The 7,861-nt window shown below is 41.6% G+C and overlaps 1 non-coding gene across 1 annotated transcript; it reads right to left on the bottom strand.

Annotated features, from left to right (window-relative positions):
* Positions 1-552: 552 nt before the first annotated feature.
* LOC130937875 (small nucleolar RNA R71) lies at positions 553-660 on the bottom strand. Its single transcript, XR_009069068.1, has one exon. It is a non-coding gene; the product is annotated as a small nucleolar RNA R71 (small nucleolar RNA).
* Between the last annotated feature and the right edge of the window lie 7,201 nt (positions 661-7,861).

Raw genomic sequence — 7,861 nt, forward strand, 5'->3', positions numbered from 1 at the left:
CAGAACCTGAAAGAACCCTTTGGAGACTAAGAAGGGAAGCAAGAGGGAAAAGGATTATTGGTGCTGAGGAAGAAGAGGAAGAGTATTTTGAACCCAACATGGAAGAGAATTTGGAGAACAATCATGAAGAAGAAGCTCATAATCATGTCAGAGAAGGCCATGCAAACCGTGTTGGGCAAGAAAGGAGAGTTTTAGGATCCTATATCAATCCTAATCCAGGAAACTGTGGAAGCAGCATTCAGAAGCCCACCATACATGCCAACAATTTCGAGCTAAAATCCCAGCTAATCACTCTTGTGCAAAATAATTGCTCATTTGGAGGAGGTGCTCAACAAGATCCTAATCAACATTTAACCACCTTCCTGAGGATTTGTCACACTGTGAAGTCCAATGGAGTCCATCCAGATGTCTATAGGTTGCTCTTGTTCCCTTTTTCACTCAGGGACAAGGCATCCAAAATGGCTTGAATCCTTCCCAAAGCAGAGCTTAATTAATTGGGAAGAAGTGGTGAATAAGTTTTTGGCAAGATTTTATCCTCCTCAAAGGATCAATAGGCTAAGAACTGAGGTGCAAACTTTTAGACAACAAGATGGTGAGACACTTTATGAAGCATGGGAGAGATTCAAAGACCTAACAAGGAGATGCCCACCAGAGATGTTTAATGAGTGTGTTCAACTTCATATCTTCTATGAAGGTCTTTCATATGAGTCAAAGAAGGTTGTGGATCATTCATCAGGAGGCTCTCTAAACAAGAAGAAAACTATTGAAGAAGCCATATATGTCATTGAAACAGTTGCTGAAAATGACTACTTCTAAGCCTCCGAAAGAAGTAACACCAGAGGAGTAATGGAGCTGAACCACATGGATGCATTGTTAGCCCAAAACAAGATGATCACCAAGCAGCTAGCAGATCTTACCAAGAAGGTGGAGGAGAACCAAGTTGCAGCAGCCATCACCTCATCATCAGCTCAAGAAGGAGTAAACATAGGAGAAGAATGAGATTGGGAGCAAGCCAACTATGTTGGAAACTCACCTAGACGAGTCCATGATCCATACTCCAAAACTTATAACTCTGGATGGAGAAATCACCCCAACTTTGGATGGGGAAACTAACAAGACCAAGGGCAAGATCAGAGACGCCACAACCTCAACTCCAACAACAATGCAACTCATCAAAACACCTCACAGAGATATTACCAACATCCATCTAACCAACCTTCTCAACCACCTAATCTCAACCCACCATCAATAACTGAGGATTGGCTCTCAAGGATTGAGGGTCTACTTGAAAACCTATGCAAGGAAATTCAAGATAGTAAAGCTTTCCGGGAAGAAGTGCAATCCAACATGCAGAATCAAGATGCTGCCATCAAGAAACTGGAAACACAGATTGAATTCTTATTCAAGCAAGTCCCTGGACACAATAATTGCAGCAATATTAACTCAATACCAAAGGAGGAATGTCAAGCTATCACTCTCAGAAGTGGGAAGGAATTGAAGGAGACCCACAAGAAACCACTAGAGAAGAAATTAGAGGAAAAAAAAAGGACATGAGGAAGCTCAACCTTCAAATCCTATGCTACATCAAGAAAAAGAAGCACTCAAACCATGTTTCTCAAAGGCTCCATACCCCCAACAGCTGCAATTAAAGAAAAGGGGTGAGGACAACCAATTCTCAAGATTCTTGGAAATCTTCAAGAAACTACAAATAAACATACCCTTTGCTGAAGTAATAGAGTAAATGCCACTCTATGCCAAGTTCTTGAAAGAATTGATGACCAAAAAGAGAAGCTGGAAGAATAATGAGACCGTGGTGCTCACGGAAGAATGTAGCGCCATCATCCAACACAAATTGCCCCAGAAATTGAAGGATCCTGGGAGATTCCAAATCCCTTGTATCATTGGGGAAATCACTATGGAAAAGGCTTTATGTGATCTAGGAGCCAGCATAAACCTAATGTCTCTAGTAATGATGAAAAAAATAAAGATTGAGGAAGCCAAACCAACAAGAATGGTGCTGCAACAAGATAATTTATACACTTTTTGGCACTGTTTTTAGTATGTTTTTAGTACATTTTAGTTAGTTTTTAGCATGTTTTTATTAGTTTTTAGTTAAAATTCACTTTTTTGGGCTTTACTATGAGTTTGTGTATTTTTCTGTGATTTCAGGTATTTTCTGGCTGAAATTGAGGGACCTGAGCAAAAATCTGATTTAGAGGCTGAAAAGGACTGCAGATGCTGTTGGATTCTGATCTCCCTGCACTCGAAGTGGATTTTCTGGAGCTACAGAAACCTAATTGGCGTGCTCTCAATTGCTTTGGAAAGTAGACATCCTGGGCTTTCCAACAATGTTTAATAGTCCATACTTTGCCCGAGGTTTGATGGCCCAAACTGGCGTTGCGAATCAGCTTCAGAATTTCCGGCGTTTAACACCGGAACTGGAACAAAAATTGGAGTTAAACGCCCAAACTGGCACAAAAGCTGGCGTTTAACTCCAGGAAAAGTCTCTACACATGAAAGCTTCAATGCTCAGCCCAAGCACACACCAAGTGGACCCCGAAAGTAGATTTTTACGTCATCTACTCATTCCTGTATATCCTAGGTTACTAGTTCACTATTAATAGGACCTTTTGACATTGTATCTTGACCTCATGACACATTACATGTTTCTTATTGTATCTTCTACGGCACGAGTCTCTAAACCCCATGGTTGGGGGTGAGGAGCTCTGCTGTGTCTTGATGGATTAATGCAATTACTACTGTTTTTCATTCAATCACGCTTGCTTCTATTCTAAGATATCACTTGCTCCTAAACTTGATGAATGTGATGATCCATGACACTCATCATCATTCTCACCTATGAACGTGTGCCTGACAACCACCTCTGTTCTACCTTAGATTGAGTAGATATCTCTTGGATTCTTTAATCAGAATCTTCGCGGTATAAGCTAAAACTGATGGCGGCATTCAAGAGAATCCGGAAGGTCTAAATCTTGTCTGTGGTATTCTGAGTAGGATTCAAGGATTGAATGACTGTGACGAGGTTCAAACTCATGAGGGCTGGGCGTTAGTGACAGACGCAAAAGAATCACTGGATTCTATTCCAACCTGATTGAGAATCGACAGATGATTAGCCGTGCTGTGACAGAGCGCGTTGAACATTTTCACTGAGAGGATGGGAGGTAGCCATTGACAACGGTGAAACCCTACATACAGCTTGCCATGGAAGGAGCCTTGCGTGCATGAAGAAGAAGACAATAGGAAAGCAGAGATTCAGAAGATAGAGCATCTCCAAAACCTCAACATGTTCTCCATTACTGCAAAACAAGTACTTATTTCATGTTCTTTTACTTTTCACAATTAAACCTAATAATTATTGATATCCTGACTAAGAGTTACAAGATAACCATAGCTTGCTTCAAGCCGACAATCTCCGTGGGATCGACCCTTACTCACGTAAGGTATTACTTGGACGACCCAGTGCACTTGCTGGTTAGTTGTGTGGAATTGCAAAAGTGTGACTGCAATTTCGTGCACCATGGTTGATCCAAGAGACCAAGAGAAAACATCATTCACATGCCCATATGGAGTGTTTGCCTACAGGCGCATGCCAGTTGGGCTATGTAATGCACCAGCAACTTTTCAACGCTGTATGCTCTCCATCTTTTCAGATATGATAGAGAAGTTCATTGAAGTTTTCATGGATGACTTCTCAGTATTTGGAGATTCCTTCCCTAATTGCCTAAACTATCTTGCCTTGGTATTGAAAAGATGTCAAGAAACTAATTTAGTCTTGAACTGGGAAAAATGTCATTTCATGGTGATAGAGGGAATAGTTCTTGGTCATAAAGTTTCTAATCAAGGCATTGAGGTAGACAGAGCTAAGGTGGAGCTAATTGAAAAGTTACCTCCACCAAGTGATGTCAAGGCGATTAGGAGCTTTTTGAGACATGCTGGCTTCAACAGAAGGTTTATTAAAGATTTTTCAAAGATAGCCAAGCCCTTAAGCAATCTCCTAATGTCTAATACACCATTTATTTTTTATGAGAAATGCATGCTAGCATTTGAAAACTTGAAAAAGAGGCTATCCTCAGCTTCTATCATCACCCCTCCTGATTGGAATTTACCATTCGAACTGATGTGTGATGCATCTGATTTCGCAATTGGGGTAGTGTTAGGACAGAGAAAAGAAAGTTTGGTGCATGTGATATACTATGCCAGCAAGGTCCTTAATGATACTCAAAAGAATTATACCACTACAGAAAAGGAGTTGCTGGCAATAGTTTTTGCATTTGACAAATTTAGATCATATCTTATTAGCTCTAAAGTTATTGTTTTCACTGATCACACAGCACTCAAATATCTATTTACCAAACAAGAGTCAAAACCAAGACTAATCAGATGGATCTTATTATTGCAGGAGTTCAACATTGAAATTAGAGACAAAAAGGGTGTGGAGAACAAAGTGGCAGACCATCTATCCAGAATCCCTTGCGAGAAGGATGATGCCCATGATACAAGTATAAATGAATTCTTCCCAGATGAGCAGCTAATGATAATTCATAAAGCACCATGGTTTGCGGATATTGCCAATTTTAAAGCAGCCGGTGACTTACTCCCTGGAATCAACAAATATCAAAGAAGGAAACTCATCAATGATGCCAAATATTTCATTTGGGATGAACCCTATCTCTTTAAGAAATGCTCAGATGGAATCCTTAGGAGGTGCATCTCAGAAGAAGAAGGACGAAGGGTCCTGTGGAGCTGCCATAGTGCTAGTTGTGGAGGTCACTTTGGAGGAGAAAGAACTGCCGCGAGGGTGCTGCAATGTGGGTTCTTCTGGCCCACTATCTTCAAAGATGCCAAGGAATTGGTGAGAAGCTGCAACGAATGCCAAAGGGCTGGCAACCTGCCCAAGAGAAATGTATGGGGAATCAATCAATTTCATGGGACCATTCCCACCCTCATATTCAAACAAGTTTATCTTGGTGGCAGTAGACTATGTATCTAAGTGGGTGGAGGCAGTGGCGATCCCAACTAATGACAACAAGGTGGTCATAAATTTTCTTCGAAAGAATATCTTCACCAGGTTTGGAGTCCCACGAGCCCTCATCAGTGATAGAGGGAGCCATTTCTGCAATAGACCATTGGAAGCCCTACTCCTGCGATATGGGGTGAAGCATAAGGTTGCCACACCTTATCATCCCCAAAAAAGTGGGCAAACGGAGATATCTAACCGAGAGTTGAAAAGAATTTTGGAAAAGACTGTGGGGATATCAAGAAAGGACTGGGCGAAGAAGCAAGATGATGCTCTTTGGGCATACAGGACAGCCTTTAAAACACCAATTGAGATGTCCCCATATCAACTGGTGTATGGTAAGGCTTGTCACTTGCCGTTAGAACTGGAGCACCAGGCCTCCTGGGCCCTTAAAACACTGAACCTAGATAGCACTGCTGCTGGTGAAAAAAGGGTTTTGCAGCTTCAAGAATTGGAAGAATTTAGATCTCAAGCCTATGAAAATACCAAGATCTATAAGGAAAAAGCAAAAAGGAGACAGGACTGATGTGTGGAAAACGATCCAACACAAAACTCACCGGCAAGTGTACCGGGTCGCATCAAGTAATAATAACTCACATGAGTGAGGTCGATCCCACAAGGATTGAAGGATTGAGCAATTTTAGTTTAGTGGGTGATTTAGTCAAGCGAATCAAGTTTTAGTTGAGTGATTTGTATTTATCAGAAAGTAAATGACAGTAAATGTAAAGAGGGAAGGGAAAAGTGCATTAAATTGAAGAACAGAATTGTAAATGTGCAGAATCTTAAATGGCAAGAAAGTAAATGACTGAAACTTAAAGTGCAAGAAACTTAAATTGCAGTAACTTAAATGGCAAGAAAGATAAAATGCTAGAAAGTAAAAGGGAATTGAGGAATGGGATTGTAAGATCTAAACAAAGAAGAAGTAAATTGCAGTAAATGGTTGAGCAGAAAGTAAATCAGCAACAAGTAGCATTCAAACAGAATTTAGATGAAATGTAGCAGAGGTTCACAGAAGAACCAAAAGTGAAATTGTGATCTCAGGATTCCAAGGGCTTAGGTAGCAAATCCTAAAACCCAATTTCCTTCCCAGATCTGAATTAACTAAGCAATTGACAGAAAATTAAAGAAGAAACAATTGAAGAACAGAATTTGAATTCAATTATGCAGAAAATAAAGTGCAAAGAGCTTGAATGGGAATTGGGACAGAATTTCCCCAATTTCACACACCCAATACTCAGAAAACAGAAGAGTAGAATTGCCCAAGGGAATTGAGGAAGGAGATCAATCAATTCTCCCTTGATCCTCTTGGTGTTCGGACAAATCTCTCAAGAAAGCTCAAAGACAAAATTCAAAAGCTCAAAATGAAAGCAAAAATTCAAAGCTCAAAGTAAAGGTAGCTAAAAAGTCCTAATTACATCAAACTAAGTCCTATTTATACACTTTCTATTCTTGGATAATGGGATTTGGATGGGCTTTTGGATTGGTGAAGAAATAAATTCAAATAAATTTTTAATTTGAATTTTGGCCCAAAAACCACTCCCAGGAGGCTGCCCTGCCCTTGTGGAGGGCAGGGCAGAAAATTGATGCATGGTGGTGTGATTTGGTGCGGCCATGTTGCGTGTTGGTGCGAGTCTGGCACGAGTTTGGTGCGCCAGAGGCTGCCCTGCCCGCGCCAAGGGCAGGGCGGGAAAGCTGATGCGCCAGGATGTGAGGCGTGCGTGCGTTGGTGCTGCCAGATGCGAAGGTTGGTGCGCCTGGAAAGGAAAATGGCGCGCGGGACGCTGCCCTGCCCGCGCCAAGGGCAGGGCAGGAACGGTTTGGTGCGCCAGGGAAGGAACACGCGCGCCAGATGCTGCCAGGACGAGAAGTTGGTGCGCCAGGAAGCAAAGTTGGTGCGCCAAGGTTTTGTGTGTGATGCGCCAATTCAAATGCTGCCCTGCCCGCGCCAAGGGCAGGGCAGAGTTGCTTCCTTCACGTCTCGGGTTCGAACCTGGGAGGGTGCAAACACGCTAATATTTTCTTGGCTTCTTGGCACGACAATCACCTTTAGTCTTTGGCTTCCTCATGGTTCTTGGTTCGAACCTTGTGGCATGCATGAGAGCTATTTTTCCTTTGATTTCTTTCCTTTGAGAGCCCGATCCTGCTCTCCACAAGGGCAGGGCAGAAATTGCTTTCTCTTGGTTCCTAGGCACCATTTTGTGCTCTGCCCTTGGAGTGGGCAGGGCAGAGTTGCCTTTCTTGGTTCGGTCACTTAATGCTGCCGTCCTAGAGGGCATTCTGCCCTTGTGGAGGGCAATGTTGCTTCCCCCATTGTGATGCGGCACGCTTATCTCCTCTTTGGCCATGCTTTCCTTTTCTTGTGTCACGCTTCTTAGGCCACGCTTTTCATTTTCTTTTCTTTTCTTCACCTAAAATAAACCAAACAACCACTCAAAGTATCACTAAATTCAAGAGGCTTATAAATCAATTAAAATGCAATTAAAATTAGCTTAAACCTCATGATTTAACATTAATTTCATGGTGGTTGCTTGATTTAGAGAAGTTATGCATTTTCACTCCAAATCACTAACTTAGGATGCAAGAAAGTGCATAAATGCTAGCAAAACAAGTGAAATTAGCTTGAAAAATGGGTATATGATGACTTGTCATCACAACACCAAACTTAAATCTTGCTTGTCCCCAAGCAAGCATCAAAACTAAGAGTAAATGAAGTGAATAAGAAAAGAATGCATATCCTTATTATGCAGATAGCAGAACTTAGTCTATGGGGCTTTTATGCAGACAATGACCACTCATTTATTGTTGCTGCTGCATAATACACAT

This window comes from Arachis stenosperma, chromosome 6, assembly GCF_014773155.1.
Source record: "Arachis stenosperma cultivar V10309 chromosome 6, arast.V10309.gnm1.PFL2, whole genome shotgun sequence".
In the NCBI taxonomy this organism is placed as follows: domain Eukaryota; kingdom Viridiplantae; phylum Streptophyta; class Magnoliopsida; order Fabales; family Fabaceae; genus Arachis; species Arachis stenosperma.